We start from the raw sequence: 17726 nt of genomic DNA on the forward strand, positions 1-17726 counted from the left end.
CCCTACATTAGATGCTGATTTTCCTCTCAGTGTCTATTTTCACTAAGCCTCACATTGAGAAACTTTACTACAATTCTCAATGCTTCCTATAAGATTATATCTATAGATCCATAAAATTAATAAAAGCTCAAGCAAGGACATTTATTGATTTTCAAGTTTTCTTCCCCCCCACCCCATCCTCAATTTGGTGACTCACCTTATGTTCAAAATTCCTGACCCCCAAGAACCACTGCAATTTACTTCCTCATAGTGCCTTAGTAAAGATCTGGGACCTCATATTCAGATATGGCTGGTCAGCTGATAAGGGCAGAGACTCCACAAACATTCATAATTCTATTTGCACACTATAAAGAATGACACTTCACAGATGGTGGCTTCCCTACATTATAGCTTCTGTATTCACAAGTTTAGGTTGCAGTATTAATGGTATATGACAGAATTCCTCTCCAGAAGCGGACCAATAGGGTACAAATAAATATTCTAGTACGTCATATCATAGGATCTCATTTGGCTCCAAGTTGTTCATTAATTAGAGCTAAGAATTGAAAAGCAGGTCCAGATAACGTTTAATCATTTTGGAGGTTCCCCTCAAAATGAATGAGGAAGCAGAAAGCAACTCCAAATTCTGCAATGAGAATGATACAACACTTACTTCCTCTTTACTTTTAATTTGAACCAAGGGTGGTCATTCCTATGCCTATGTTTTTATATCATTTAAGGTACAGGAGAAAATGAATGTCTCCAATGGCATCACTTTTCTAGAATTCTCTAAATCCACTTGAATGGAATTCAAAGACAGATGAAACTATATCTGCTGCACCAAAATTTTATGTTTAGTTATCATGGGAGAAGAATCACACATATAAATCTAAAAATGCTCTTTGTGGGTTTTTCTATTCATATTGACAGCGATACATAACAGTTTGTTCCCAAACCAAGCCATCATAAAGGAAGTATTAAACCAAATACCACAACTGAAGGTATATAAATTTCACTGTCAATATTAATCATAGTTTGCATTCTTCAGATCGCACCTCTAGGCAATTATCTGCCTTGTTGATCTGAAAATAATTGTCCAGACCTTTCACTCTCTGGGTTCAGTTTTCTTTTTTCTTTCTTTTTTTTTTTTAAAGATTTTATTTATTTGAGAGAGAGAATGAGAGAGAGCACAAGAGGGAAGAGGGTCAGAGGGAGAAGCAGACTCCCTGCTGAGCAGGGAGCCTGATGTGGGACTCAATCCTGGGACTCCAGGATTATGACCTGAGCCGAAGGCAGTCGCTTAACCAACTGAGCCACTCAGGCACCCTGGGTTCAGTTTTCCAAAGGATGAAATAGAACCCAGAGAGGTTAACTCATTTGCACAGTCTAGAATATAAATCCCTTAATTCCAAGTTCAATGTCCAGTCTACCTCCAAGCTTACTGTCTGTTACTCAAACTTCCACAAATGCATGTTGGGCTTAAAGGTGACCAGGTATGGTATCATACAAGGTAGCCTAATAGGAAACACATGACCTCCGAAGTCAAGCTGAGCTGGGCTAAATTCCATGTCTCCCACATGCCTCAAATGTCTCTTGCGTCTTGGACAGGTTTCTTTCCTGTGAAAAAGAAGATACTATGTACACTCCCTCACACCATTGTTCTAAAGATTGAACAAGATACTCTCTGTGAAGCACCCAGCACAGTGCTTAGCATATACTGGATACTCAGTAAATGTTAGCTAACCCTCTTCACCCCATTCTGGACAGATTGGACCGGCTCTAAAGACCTCGAACAATCTCTGAAATTGCCTCTGAGTAGCTCAAAACATATTTCTAGCACAAAGGATTTCTGATTGGCTCAGAGTCCTTTGCCGAGTCAACACATCACTTTCAAAGTAATTCTGATCTTTTTTGGCCAATTTAAAGCAATTTCCTTTTAAATTGACATGCCTATTGCAAAAGAAGTTATGACCAGCCTAAAAACAGGTTCAAATCTGTATAAAACACTGCAGTCCATTCTATCAAGCTCATACTTTTTCAAAAAAATCTGAATGGTTCATTTTAGTTCAGAATGAAAGAATCAAACCTCAAAGAGGTTACAACTACAAAACTATTTCTGACTGAGTTAAAGCTATTTTGGCTAAAACTAAATATATCTAATGAAAATTACTGGGGTCTGGTTTCAATAGCTCAAACTGCTTCAAAAAGTTCTGACCTGGAAGGCATGTTCTGACTGGCTCACATGAGGTTTGATTGGTTTGGAGTATATTTTACTGAGTCAAATTAGTGCTGACCAGTTAAATCTCTTCAACTGGGTCATACTTGCTCTAATTTTATCAAACTGCTTATAACTAATTCATGTCATCTATAAAATTGCTTTTACTGTCTTAGACTAATTAAAAACTGGTTCAAACCAGTCCAAGTTGACTGATCAGATGTTCAAACAGTTCAAGACTAGAAATGTAAAACGATAAACAGAAACACAAAAAGCAATGGTTTAGTGCTTTAAACATATGCTGAACCAAAACACTTAAGTTTTTACTTATAATTACCTCAGTTGCAGATAGTCTATACACCCAATTTATCTCCAACACAATATAGTTTCTTTCTACACTTGAATGGTTTGTACGTGTTGGAGAACAGTAAACAGGTTGGGAGAAAGGAATATGGGCATGATGGCAGAGAATATGATAAACAATAGGAAAAGGTGTGATGAATGACAGAGGCTTCCTTGGTTGACAACTCCACCATTCACTTTATCTCAGGGACCTGGCAGCAAAACATTAATCCGTGATCCAACAATAGAAGAGATTTCAAGTTAAGGAAAACCTGTAGCAAATTTGGAAGCTATGTAAAGTGTCTCCTAAATTGGTCACAATGACTAGGCTAGTCTGGGTTAACAGAGACCAGAATTCTAAAAAAGTAAGGAAGATGCAAGGAAATAAAAGGACTCAGGAAGGAAGCAGGCCTCCAAATTGATAACAGAGATTTTTCAGGGTTTGGGTAGGGTATTGATGGTGACAAGCTTCTTATTGGAGTTTGCAGCCAGTTAGTCAAATCCCAGAATTAGTGGAACCATTCCATCTTTCAGCAGAATATAATTCTGGTGCAAACTATAACCCCAAACCCATCTTGCAGTCCCATATATGTGTATCACCACTGCTTATCACCACCAGATGAAGAAAACTTAATGTTAAGTTTCAGCTGCTGGTAGGTCTTCATATAGAACCATATTCATATTAAAAATTATTTTTCTTTCTTATTTTTGTTATTCAAGTCTTGAGTGGTATTTGAGGGGCCTAGTTTCCATAAAGAAAATACTCTACTCCCCAAGTATGGAAATAACATATTGTTTTTATGTTGGCATTTTAGAGCAGAAAGGGAAACACTGAAAACACACAGTGCAGAATTTGACATTTGGGACACCCAAACAACATTTTGTGCATGCTATTTGCAGTGAGCATTCCAGCCTATTGATGCTTAAGGAGCCAGTTCATGAAGGCTTTTCCCAATTGCATTATTCTTGCTAAAAATGGGTCAGAAGCCTAGGTCAGATGCCCACACACCAAGTACTTTACAATCCTTATCACAGCCCTAAAGTCAGGTGCTACATACCATGCACACTTCCTCTCAGAAGGATCTCAGTGCCATTCTATCATGAATGCCCCAATGAGAAGACAAGTAAGTGGGTCTTGGGCAGTCTATTCACATGCTAACATGGGCTCAATTCCTACACATCGTTGAGAGAAAAGAAAGAGGTCAACAATATGGACTCTAGAACCAAATGACCTGGATATGAATCCAGTCATTCACTTTAGAAAATTTAATCCCTTGGGGTGTCTGGGTCACTCAGTTGGTTAAGCGACCGACTCTTGATTTCAGCTCAGGTCCTGATCTCAGGGTCCTGAGATCGGCCTGCGTCAAAATCTGTGCTCAACTCGGAGTCTGCTTGTCCCTCTCCCTCTGCTCCTCGGCCCCCATACACTCTTTCTCTCTCTCCCAAATAAATAAAAGCTTTTTAAAAAAATAAAAGAAAAAATTTTAAAGAAAATATAATCCCTTTTGCCTCAGGTTCCCCCATTTTAAAAATGGGAATGATTTTTTTAAATTAATTTTTGTTTTATTAATTCTAGCATGCATATGCTTTCTCATTTTAACTTTATAATCGGGATGCATCTTACATTTCATAGTCTTACAACCCATGACGTCTTGCAATTATTACTAAATGAGGTGGCACTGGAGATTGTTATGTGAAAACCTTGCGTTAGCAATCTTCTAGCAAGATCACAAATGCACCTTCAACACATTTTAGATTTGATGCAGCAGTAAACTTATCTCAGAGGGCTGGCATGAGGACTGAGTTAATGAATACATGAAGAGTCCAGGACAGTGTCTGGCACACAGTAAATCCTGTATAACTATTAACTGCCATTAGCATCATCATCTTGCAATCTAGGCTCTGGTCAATATGCAGGCAATATTACTTTCTTTCCTAGAACTGTAAGAAAGAACTATGCCCCTAGACTAAAAATTAATGAGAGGAAAAATAATGATCTATGAAGATAACTTAAACCAAAGTTCATTCTTTATATTCTACATCTCCTTCAGGAAGTAGCATCTGAGATACCTCAAGGAAATTTCTAAAAAGTCAAGAATGACCCTAATTTGGGACCTGCAAAAGACTTTCTTACTCAGCTCACTTCTAGCTCTCCTCCCTACACAAATATTTTTTCAAAGTGCTCTCCACCCTCACTCTCACCAGATTAACAATAGAAAGCAAGGAACACCCACTTCCTCAACATACACTAAGTGGTGATAATTGCCTGCTGAGAGAAAGTCAATGATCTTCTTCCTTATTTAAAAAATAAAACATATCTTAATTGTTCTTCAGGGAATAAGATAGAAGAGAGTGGTTTTAGTTAAGAGCAAAAGAATTAGATTTCTCTCCCTCCCTCCCTCTCTCTCTCTCTCTCCATCACCCGCCCCACCCCACACACACACCCCTAGGCAAATACTCCATAAAGCTTCCTATGAAAGTCAGTCATAGACTCCAACCTTAGGATCCCCTATCATTAGGCAGAACCATTCTGAAACTACTTCAGATAGGTCAGCCATTTCTTGAAAGCCAAATTTTCCTCTATCACCCATATTTAGTACAGAGGATAGAAAAAGAGAGAGATAATATTAACTGACTAACCACCATGTGCCACAAACAGTACTAGGCATGCATGATTTTATTTTATCAGCACTACATCCTTAAAGAAAACTCTATGGTGTGTACCAAACTTATACTACATAAAGAGGTTTTCTTAATATGATGGGAAGTAGGCTTGGGTTCAAATTCTGACTGTGTGTGTGACCTGGTCTGAGTTCTTTACACTAAGCCTCTATTCTTTCAACTATGGAGATAACAATGGTTATTAAGTGACATTATCCACAGAAAGCTTCTAGTGCACTGCTTGGTATATGTTAAATGTTCAACAGTTGAAAGAAACTTGTCTTTAGCAATACTATTACTAGTAGCCTCAAGTTCTCACAAAGGCATGTCATTTTATAATCTATTCTTAATTTAATCCACTACCTCAACCCTTAGAAAAATCATAGGAAAAATTCAATTTAGGTGGAATCACTTATGAGGTCTCTATTCAATACAAAAGCTATCTTGGCATCCCAGTATAACACTGAGTTTTATCTGTGTGATTTTTGGCAATTTCAGAGCTGGAATGTTCATCAGTTGAATACTTTAATTTCCAGAAGAGGAAACTGAATGAAGCCCAGAGAAGACAAGTGAACAATATAAAATCAATCAGCAGGGGCACCTGGTGGGGGCTCAGTCCTTAAGCATCTGCCTTCGGCTCAGGTCATGGTCCCAGGGTCCTGGGATCGAGCCCCGCATCAGGCTCCCTGCTCAGCGGGAAGTCTGCCTCTTCCTCTCCCACTCCCCCTGCTTGTGTTCCCTCTCTCGCTGTGTCTCTGTCAAATAATAAAAATCTTTTAAAAAATAAAATAAATAAAAATAAAATCAATAAATAAAATCAATCAGCAGGTTAGATGTAGAGCTGAGCTACATCCCTAATCTCCTAAATTCTAGTCCTATATCCTTTTCTAACATATCATGATTTTTGTTCTCTCTGTATTCCTTCCTTCAAAGCCAGGAACCTCAGTTATAGTTGCTTTGATTCAGGAATCAAAAGTTTTCTGTGGTGCCAGCAGCGACAGAGATGAATTACTTTATACTTGGAGAAGGCTTAGACGAGAAGTTGGGACGAAGGGTCTGTACTTCTGCCTCTCTGTCACAAAGCTCTTCCTTCTGATGGGTTCCCCCAAGGAGAGAGGTCATAAACTGAGGGCATGTCTGCCTCTTCTTGGTCACAGCAAATCTAAGAAATTATGTATGTTGATACTTGTACCATCTCCTGTAAATCCTCTTTACGTAGGTCTTTCATGTGGCTTCAAAATGGAAAGAGAGCAGAAAAATCATGAAGTTTTTCATTTCCCAAGATTGGTTTAGTATTGAGCTTGGTGCTTTCTTCTCAAATCAAGATTATTTCCTGTAGTGCCACCTGAAGTTCTCTGTAAGGATACTTCTTCAGGCTCATTCACTCGCTTCTTCATTCATCAAATATATATTGACTGCTTGTTCTGTGCTTGGTGCCAGAGCACAATGGGAAGCCAATACTCAACATGAAAACCTTATAGTTTTAGCCACATCCCAATCTACATTCTCCTAAATGAGTATACCCACTTCTTTGGGTTTTCAAAAAAAGCCAATCCTCAAGAATATTTTAATCTTCCCTTGTAAACATAACACAACATGACATCAAAATTCATATCCCCATATTGCTTTTTCCCTGCCGATATATGCACAAGTCACATGTTTGGCATGCTTATAAAGATGCAAAAGGAAGAAAAATGTAAAGCTCAATAGAGAAGAAAGACAAAACCTTTAAAAGAGAAACATGAGTTATACTGTAAATGATTTTTACTGGACAACATTTTGAATTTCTTAGAGAGATTAATAAAATATTACAGTGTTCCTATAGAGCTTATGGACTTGCCTTGCCCAAAGTGATTTCTATGTGGAAATAGGAAAACGTGAATGTGAATATAACTATTACTTTTTTCAGATAAAACACAAAACATCAGCATTTTTGAGAACTATACTGCCTCATGTTCTGTTGTACATATTAACGTCCCCTTATTCAAAGGTTCTTTTAGAGAAAAACGTCCACATACTAATGACTGGTGTAGAACAACAATAAAGTCTATTGGTGTTTTTTAAATTTAATGTTAAAAAGCAGTAGGCTTTTCTTGTTTAGTTTATGGCACCATTGTTGACCCATTCCTGGCATTCTGGAGGACACATATAATAAAGACAGCAGGAAAGAGGAAGAGAAATCATACAGAGTGGGGCAGGATTGAAAAGGCATTTTACCATGTACCAAGGTAGGAGTGGGGACAACTTGTGTTTACCAAATAAGCCCTGGCTACAACTGTCTCAGACCATTGCAATTCCTATACCCTAAAGTCAGACACATCTACTTTCACTACAAAAACACCATATGTCCTGCCCAATAGGGGGGCTCCCCATTTCCACAAGAGGAGACAGTCTCTGCCCTCTGTGCACGTGAGCTGCTTCTTCTCAATTTCTGGTCTAGGTAAGAGTAGATAGGTTTCTGCCCTCCTTGAGAGTGGAATAGGTGAAATTATAAACAAAGTGCTTGTCGGGACACCTGGGTGGCTCAGTCGTTTAAGCGTCTGCCTTGGGCTCAGATCGTGATCCCAGGGTCCTGGAATCGAGTCCTGCATCAGGCTCCTTACTCAGTGGGGAGTCTGCTTCTCCCTCTGTCTCTGCTGCTCCCCCTGCTTGTATTCTATCTCTCTCTGTCAAATAAATAAATAAAATCTTGAAAAAAAAAAGAGCTTGTCTTGTTTGCGCAAAGATCTTGGGTAGAGAGAAGTAAAAATCCAACGGCTTTGAAAAATAGAAGGAAATTGGAATCTAGCTCTTCCTTGTCTCCTTATTCAAGGATAAGTTTGATTTTATCTAAATTGAGAATATTATATAACTGCATTAGATATTCACCTATAACCTATGATTCATAAATGTATTTCTATCAATACAGGGTTTAGTAGTAATATCATGGATCCAGCCTTAACAGTGAGGGGAGATATTCTTGGCTAAAAACTGACAGGATCCAAATTTGCAAATATTTATAAATGTGCCTGCTACATAGGATTATTTCATTCTCTGCATTTAAATAAAGTAAAAAGACTAAATTGTAGCAGATGGTGATATTCCAACATAGCAAGTTATTCAGAGAAAAAAATAAAATGACCTGCAAATACCATTAAATATACATTTCCAAATATTGGCAGGACATCCAAACATATCTTCATTTGTAAAAGCTTCCTCCAGACATTTGCAAATCCTTTAGGAGGGTAAAGAAAAAATAAACAGTCTCAATCCAGGACTTGACCTATTGTTTCTGCAATGTTACCATCACCTCAGTAGGTGAGCAACATAACCCAGTAAACAAATAATATAAGCAACTACACATTAGTGAAGAAGGGGACACTGGAATTATTCTTGAAAATAGAAAGCGTTCTTCTCGAGGACCATTGTGGAATGACTCAAATGATATACTAGTTGTTCTGTTGTTGTTGTTTAATTTATGGAGACCACCGATTGATTCATTTACTTAAAAGATGTTATTTGTTGCCCAAGCCTCTTTTAGGATCAGAATGTGAGTGTTTATAGGAAATTATGGAAAGTAAACACTGGTTGTTAAATTACTTAAAGTTTGTGATAAGTACCTCTTGTTTTATAGATAGACGGTAACAGGGAAAGGGCACACTATAGAACATGTCATTTATAAAATATAGGCCATACTGTGACAATAGGAGTGGCTGTTTGGTTTGCTGAGTAATATCTCAAACAACGTGAAAGCAGTTCCATAATGGACACAACCATATGTGACTGCAATGTCCAAGCCATGGCTAAATATGCTTAATGACACCACGAAGCTGTAAAGTCTCCAAGAATTTGATACAAGTGCAAAATCTGTAAAGTCTACTCCCACACAGTGGTTGCCTTTTATAAGCAAATAGAAGATGATTTTAACAGACCTTGGCGTCAGGGTCTCCTTTGTTCAAACAACAGGACACCATTACCTACCTGTGAGGAGTGAGGAGCAAAATGCCTAACGGATATCAATATGTCACAGCTCTCCTTACGACTACAACAGATTACAGCTTGAACACTGATCTTATGGCTTTAAGCCTGGTGCTTTTCCACAATACCTTAGGAATGACACTGACACTTCATAAAACTCTCAAAGAATGTAGTGAAAATACTTTCCGAAAATGGAAACAGAGGAGTGACCTAAGCTACATGAAAGGTGGGAGAGCTGCAAGTCCAACTGGTTGACAGAGGGAATTCTGCTCTTAACAAGCCAAAGGGTAGCATTCGGCTACGTCAGAGTGCCACCGAAGTCTGGGGCCTGGGACTCAAAGGCAGAAATACTCGAAGTGACAGGGCTGCTACCCCAGCCAGGACTGTAAGGATGACAAATTGAGTAGCACTCCAAGGACTTGATATTGGAATGTGCATTTCCTTAATACCCATCACCGGGCTATTAAGGAGGGCACGTATTGCATGGAGCACTGGGTGTTATACAAAAACAATGGATCGTGGATCACTACATGAAAAACTAATGATGTATTGTATGGTGACTAACATAATAAAAAATTAAAAATTAAAAAAAAGGAATGTTCATTTCCAAGGTTGCAAAACATACACCCCCTTTCCATTTTTTCACTTAGAAATGGAGTCGGAATTCTGCCAAGCCTTAACCTCCCACAGCATGGCACATGTGTGGTAAGACCTTTGGCCCGCACAGCCTGGCTCTCTCTTGCATCTCACCGGCTTCAAGTTTTTTTGTTGTGTGTGCTGCCACACAGGAAAGGTGTTAATCTGTCAGGAGAAACACACCAAATCAAGAAGCAAACCATTTCACTTGGTGAAGTGGCGATGATGCTTCTTTTATTCCAAGAAAAATTTTAGGATAGAAAAAAAAACTTAGGAATTATAAGCAAGATCTATTGAGTATCACTGTCCAAATTATAAGAACAATTAGATAAATATCCCTGAGTTGAAAATAGCTAGGGAACAGAGGAGCTCCTTTATCACTGCCTTTTTTTAAAAAGTGAGAATGTGAGCACTCTGTATTTATTCACCCTATAGAAAAAGTGTGTCCAGAATATAAACACCACCCTGCCTTTCCAGACCCAATGATTTGCACACTAGGATATTATTTTCACTGTGCTTTATAAGTATGATTTTTTTTACAGTATCCTGAAATCAGTTCACTGATTTCTTCAACAAAGGACAGAATCCACACTTTAACTTTTCTGTGATGAGAGATGCTATACCTGCACCCCTGCAGGACCTGTGGATGTTGAGAGCTCCCATCCCACATGCCCTACTCCAAAGGCTAAACTGAACCACTGGTTTGGTATGCAGATGCTTACAATGGCTACTAAGATGTGCCAGATCCGGTTCCACTTCCCCCTTGTCCTGCCTGCCCCACACCCTCACCCTCGTTGGCCACATCACAGCACAGCTGTTCTCAGCTCCCAGAAATAAGCTCCCAAGGCACATGGTGGCTTTACTAATGCACACAGGATTCCATCACCTCACAGCGGGCTCTCTTTTCCACAGATCGTCCTCCCTACAATCTCCCCATGTTGGGTAACAGCCTTGTTTCCAATAATTACCCTTGTGCCATGACCCCTCTACTCTCCTTTTCCCCTTTCTGGCTTTCTTGTCTCTTATTTCCAGGTACTTTTCCCAAACTCCAGTTTGTGTGTGCAGCAACTGGCCTTACACTAGCAATGCCGGTCAATGAACGCACGCTTTGGTTACACAGTGCACTGCCATGTTAACTTCAAGGTATTGGACCCTCCTCAATAAGCTCAAGAGCTCCTGTGTCTTCAAGGACTTCTACTTTTCCAATAAGCTCAAGAGCTGTCTCCCATCTATTCCTGGGAATAGAGTCATTTCAGGAACACAAATGCTTCTCAATACTGTGCTAGTTTTGGTTTTCCCATAATGTTAATGAACAGGCAGCATACTGGTACAAGTTGGTCCTGACTTTAAAACATCTGTAGGGGCGCCTGGGTGGCTCAGTCAGTTAAATTTTTTTTTAAAGATTTTATTTATTTATTTGAGAGAGAGAATGAGAGATAGAGAGCATGAGAGGGAAGAGGGTCAGAGGGAGAAGCAGACTCCCTGCTCAGCAGGGAGCCCGATGTGGGACTCGATCCCGGGACTCCAGGATCATGACCTGAGCCGAAGGCAGTCGCTTAACCAACGGAGCCACCCAGGCACCCACAGTCAGTTAAATTTCTGACTCGATCTCAGCTCAGGTCTGGATCTCAAGCTCGTGAGTTCAAGCAAAAAAAAAAAAAAGAAGAAGAAGAAGAAGAAAAACATCTGTAAATATTTCTACCACATAACAACCTTTGAGAGACAGAGAGAATGCAGGAGCAGAGTGAGGCGCAGAGGGAGAGGGGCAAGCAGGCTCCCTGCTGAGCTCAGTCCCAGGACCCTGAGATCATGATCTGAGGCAAAATCAAGAGTGGGATGCTTAACCAACTGAGCCACCCAGGTGCCCCACAACTTGGTTCTTTTAAAAACACTGAAATACTTCTGCTCAGTGAAAGAGACCATCCACAAAATGAAAAGGCAACCTACCAAATGGGAGAAAATATTTGCAAATCATATACCTGATAAGAGGTTAACATCCAAAATATATAAAGAAGTCATACAACTCAACACCAAAAAACAAACAAACAAAAAAACACAAATAATCTGATTTACAAATGGGGAGGGGACCTGAATAGACATTTTTCCAAAGAAGACTTACAGAGGACCAACAGACACATGAAAAGATGCCAAACATCACTTATCATCAAGGAACTGCTAATCAAAACCACAATGAGATATCACCTCATACCTTCTAGAATGGCTATTATCAAAAAGACAAGAGATAACCTGATGAAGATGTGGAGAAAAGGAAGCCTTCCTACACTACTGGTAGGAATGTAAATTCGTACAACCACTGTGTAAAACAGGATGCAGTTTCCTCAAAAAATTAAAAACAGAACAACCATATAACCCAGTAATTCCACTTGTTATTTGTCAAAAGAAAATGAAAAAAACTCAAAAAAATATATGTACCCCATATGCATTGCAGCATTATTTACAGCAGTTAAGAAAACAACCTAAATATCCACCAACAGATGAATGATAAAGAAAATGGGATGGACGGACACACACACACACAGGAATACTACTCAGCCATAAAAAAGGAAATCTTGCCATTTGTGACAGCATGAATGGACCTTCAGGATATTATGCTAAGTGAAATAAGACAGGGAAAAACAAATACTGTATGATCTCACTTATAGGTGGAATAAAAAAAAAAAAAAAGCTCATGGATACAGATTGGTGATTGCCAGAGGCAGGGGATGGGGGTGGCCAAAATGGGTGAAAGGAGTCAAAAGGTATAAACTTCTAGTTACAAAATAAATAATTACAGGAATGTAATATACAGCATGATGACTACAGCTCATAACACTGTACCACATATTTCAAACTTGCTAAGAGAGTAAGTCTTAAAAGTCCTCATCACACAAAAAATTCTGTATGTATGGTGATAGACGTTAACATGACTTATTGTGGTGATCGTTTTGCAATATATGCAAATACTGAATCCATGTTGTATACCTGAAACTGATATACTGTATTAGTATTACATTGTATTATGCTGCAATTTTTAAAGAAACTTTTAAAATATGAGAATTTTAAAGAGATTTTATTTATTTGTCAGAGAGCACACACACAAGCAGGGGAAGCAGCAGGCAGAGAAGCAGGCTCCCGCTGAGCAGGGAGCCCGATGCGGGACTCGAACCCAGGACCCTGGGATCATGACCCGAGCCTACAGCAGATACTTAACTGACTGAGCCACCCTGGCATCCCAGAAATAGAAGAACTAAAAACAAAACAAAACAAAAAAACCACGTTGAAATAGGCTCAGAATAGAAACTATTTCCTGATTGCTTTAGCACCACTAAAACAATGACACTAGGAATCTTAGCCCTGCCCATTAGGTGTCAATAAGGTACAAACAGCTGGTATAGGTCTTTTTGGTCCCCCTCGGGTCTACTCTCTCAGCAATGTATTTATAACAGGTGTTGAACTGCTCCCTAAATAGTATCGTGTTCTTTACTAGCTGAATCAAAAGGAAAGAAAAGAAACTCACCTAATGGACAAGGTCTAATCACATGTACTTCTTATTGATTCTCAGGAAGTCTTTCCTTGTTTCACTTATTCAGTATGCAACTTGAAATGGACTGTTTGCATTTCTGTCAGCAGCTGTTTATAGAATAGGGTGTGCCTCGGATTTACTTATGCAAAAGGACTGAGGAACTACAACATACTTGCAACCATCCAGTCAATTTCTTAAATCAACCTGTCTGATCACAGTTGGCTGTTTAGCTATTGCTGTTGATTTCTAATTTTATTGCATTTTGGTCAGGAAATGTGATCTGAATAACAAATATCAGATTTGTTAAGTTTTATGAATGTTCCATGATGTTTTAAAAAGATTTGTATACCCTGTTATATGCAGAATTTTATACATACTAGTTCTAGCTAATTGTGTTTCCAATCTGATAGAGCTTTATGTTTTTGTTTTTGTTTTTATAGAGCTTTATGTTTTGCTCTTTTATCTGTTCGTTTCTGAGAAAGGTATGTTAAGAAACTGGATCATATTTACTTTTATAAAATAAGTACAAGGTAATGTCCTAAAGGAGAGGAATGTAAAGCATCATAAAAGAACAAGGCATTGCAGTCCCTATTCAGAGAGGTATTAAATCTGTGGTCTTCAATTTGTGTTCTGTAGAACTCTGAGATCCATGGAGGCAGTTTAAGAGTTCTGTAAACTTTTAATCAAATGTCCGTTTTCCCTTTGTTATTTTTTTTTAATGGAATAAAAACTCTTACAGTCAAATGATTTATATACCAGATTTAGAGACCTCCAAATTGTTCACTTATGCTGCTTGGCTATTATTTGCCTCTGCCTTTATAGCATATATGTTATTTGAAATTTCTATAAATGTGTCATTAATTTAGAAGGCATTACTTTGCACTAGGCTTTTTACTTTTTCTTTCTCTTTTTTTTTTTTTAAATTCAGAGTGGATTCATGTGTCCATTCTTGTGAAATTATTTAAAGAAGCATATGCAAGCCACACTCAAAACATGGCACCAAGGCTCAGGCACATCTGTTCAGCAAGTTTGCTTTCATTCTGTTAGGACAACCAGTTGAGCAATAAGAAATGAACACAATATGTTGCATCAAAATATTCAAATATAAAAATAAAAAGCAGAATGTAAGTGCAATAAGATTCAGTTCTATATAATTACATAAACATTCGATTATAGACCACTGTAGAGATGATTTTATGTTTGGGAGCTTCTTGTTTGACTTCTATAAATACGATAGAGCTATTCTAAGTTTGGATTACTTCTTGTCTATAGCAAATCAGTATCTTCACAGCCAGCTGGATATTCCTGCACAGGGTCTCAGAAAACCTACATAATGTCATTATAGCAAACCTTTCACTGCTTCATAAAACTGCTTTGGTCCAGCTAATAACAAACTTTCTTTAGCATGTTTCTTCAAATGAACTCTTACATGGCACTCCAACAATTAAAAGCAATGAGAGTGGAATCATTCTGATGAAAAGATGAAGATGAGACCTGACCTCCAAGGCCTGTGGCCCAGTAAGGACTGACAGGAGCTCCTTTGTACACATCTGGAAACCAAGGAGGAAAGTTTACCTTCAGCCCAACTCTGAATCATCTCATTTGCCTTTGTACCCAAACACTTCCTGTCTGCCTAAACACCTTAGACTGACAACTCATTTGGAAGGCCTGCCACGCTTTTCTATTGAACATCTCCTAAAGATGCCATCTCTCAGATCTCCCCCACTTACCACAATCTCAGGAGTCCTCTTCACCTGGGATGGAAAACCTAAAATGTATTGGATATCCCTTGTGAGGACTCCAAGAAGCGCTACTTAAAGCTTGAGAGAGTAAGATAAGCCTATAGGAAAGAGTCTTGGAGACAATGCTCATTGGGTCACTCACAGTAAAGGAAGAGCTCTGGGCCTAAGTCTAAATAGTCCTGGGAAAATCCAGACCAAACTGGCCAGAAGTGAATCAAGAGGCAGCACCCGCCCCCCACCCCAAAAAACACACATACACCCTTGGGACAGGAACCAGTGTCCTTGAAAATGGAAACTGGCGGAAGGATGTTTATAACCAGCTACATTGGTGATCCTACCCTAAAGGGTCTAAACAGACACATTGAGGCCATCAGAAAACATATCCAGATTAGTCGCAATAGACTCAAGAAGCTATGCTCGGGGTGGAACCCTCAAAAGTCAAGATATGTTTTGAAGAACAGAATGAACTGATATAGCAAACTTAAAATAACTGAGGATATATTATTTTGTACTATGTCCAAAACCACTTTATACTAAATTATAACCAGAATAGCATAAAGAGGTACAAAGATTTTTTTTTAATACTGACAGGAGAAAAACTGAAAATTCTCTCCACTAACCTGATTTTTTTTTCCCTATGAATTCAGGAGAAATTGCTAGTATTATGTTTTATCCACACGACCCCTTGTTCCAGCTAATGGCTATGTCATGAGGAATGCTTTTATACGAAATCACTGCTACTTAAAACTATTAGGGAGTTCCAAGAAAGCAGGAAGGGGCATGGAGAAAATAGGAAAAGAGCAGCCTCCATTGTTCCCTACCAGAGCAGGCAGCCTTGTGTGACAGTGACACAGAACCGATTCCAGACACAGGGGGTTAAAAACAAATGGAGGTTCCCAGACAGTTGGTCAAAGTCACATCAAAGTCAAACACCAACAAGGTAAGGAATAGATAAAAAAGGGGAGAAGTGGCTTATGGGTTGTGGGAGAGTGTTCCAGAAACTCAGGAGAACACCTAGTCATAAAGACTGGAGAAACCTTTTAGCTCGCTACAGCCAGCATGGAGCAACAATACCTAGAAAAGGCCCGTAGTAGTTGTTGCTTTATCAAAAACCAGAGAGATTCTCTTACCTTCTAAGTCAGGGTAACTTTTTTCATCCACTTGCTCTCCCCTGAAATTCAGAAGCTCCCTAATTGTTCCAGCCAGGTTCCTTCACTAAGTTTCCTCCTCCTACCCTGGGCAGATGGAAAGCCAAGCGTTCAGATTAGCATTTGATTCCCCAAAGCCATACCTATCTTTGTCATTAGCCAAGCCTGAGAGGAGAGCACCTATGAGAACCAAGCTCCTGTTACCTGAATGATATTTAAAAGCAAGAGTCTAAGTATCTAGGGTCTAAAGTGAGTGGGCACAACAGTCACTCAGAAAGAATCAAGAAAGCCTTGTTTTAAAAGAAGTGGATAAAGAAACCTCAATATAGATTTACTAACACAAAATAAAAATTTTGACAGCAAGAGAACAAGCTAAAAAGGTAAAGAAAATTATAGACAAGAGGAGCATGAAGCACATGACAGAACACTGTGAGGATGTAAGAACCCATGAATTTATAAGAAATTAATAAGCAATGACTTCAGACATTTTGTTTGAGTGGTTGGAGGACATTAAAGAAACAAGTGATATTAAATTTTTTGTTGAGGATGAGACTCTATATATGAGAGGTGACTGTAAAGTAGTCAGAAAAGGTTTCATAAATCACACATGAAAAATCAATCTCACAATTCTATAAACATGTTTTAATAAGTCCACTTTTTAAAATATAAAGTTAACTGGGGCGCCTGGGTGGCTCAGTTGGTTAAGCGACTGCCTTCGGCTCAGGTCATGATCCTGGAGTCCCGGGATCGAGTCCCACGTGGGGCTCCCTGCTCCTCGGGGAGTCTGCTTCTCCCTCTGATCCTCCCCCGTCTTGTGCTAATTCTCTCTCTCAAATAAACAAATAAAAATCGTTTTAAAAAAATAAATAAAATATAAAGTTAACTTCCACATACCAACAAGTCTGACTGTAGAAGTTTGTAAGTTGAGTGTTTTGACCTTGGGAATTGTTTTTCCATAAAACAAAACAAAATGGACAAAAAACAATGTTGTCAACGGTATCCTTTTTAAATTAGAACTTTCCCATATATTTGCATATCACATAAAAATACAATTGCCATATAGCTATCAAGCATTAAAAATAAATTAAATCTTCTAACAAGAGACCCCAATGATATTAATTTTTAAGGAGAAATCACCTTAAAAATTCATATATGAATGTCCCAGAAAAGGTTTTACATATTCACACTTCAGATTCCACTGCATAGAAATTACAATTTTTAATTTGAAATAATTTCCCTTAATTGCTGGTGCTTCTAAGTAGTAGAGATACACATTCCTTCAGCTCCTGCAAAATAATTCTAAATGGTGAACATTTGACACAGGAAGGAACAGATATTAAAGTTCTATTACTACTAATCTAAAAGAACTTAATCTTATGTTCTCTGCAGGAGACAGAAGCTCATAAAATAACATGTGTAGGCTTCTACTATTAGAAAACTGGACATTTTTCATATCCATTCTAGCAGAAGAGTTTTTCATTTTGTCCGGATACAAAAGGTTTAAGAACTCAGGAGATGCAGTG

General features: G+C 38.6%; 1 protein-coding gene across 1 annotated transcript in view; it reads right to left on the reverse strand.

Annotated features, from left to right (window-relative positions):
• RAB27A (RAB27A, member RAS oncogene family) overlaps positions 1-17726 on the reverse strand; it is an 82951-nt gene that overhangs the window by 40434 nt on the left and 24791 nt on the right. The window lies entirely within an intron of this gene.

The sequence above is a fragment of the Callorhinus ursinus genome, unplaced genomic scaffold (genome assembly GCF_003265705.2).
Source record: "Callorhinus ursinus isolate GAN/ISIS: 27379988/994484 unplaced genomic scaffold, GSC_fseal_2.0 scaffold25, whole genome shotgun sequence".
In the NCBI taxonomy this organism is placed as follows: Eukaryota; Metazoa; Chordata; class Mammalia; order Carnivora; family Otariidae; genus Callorhinus; species Callorhinus ursinus.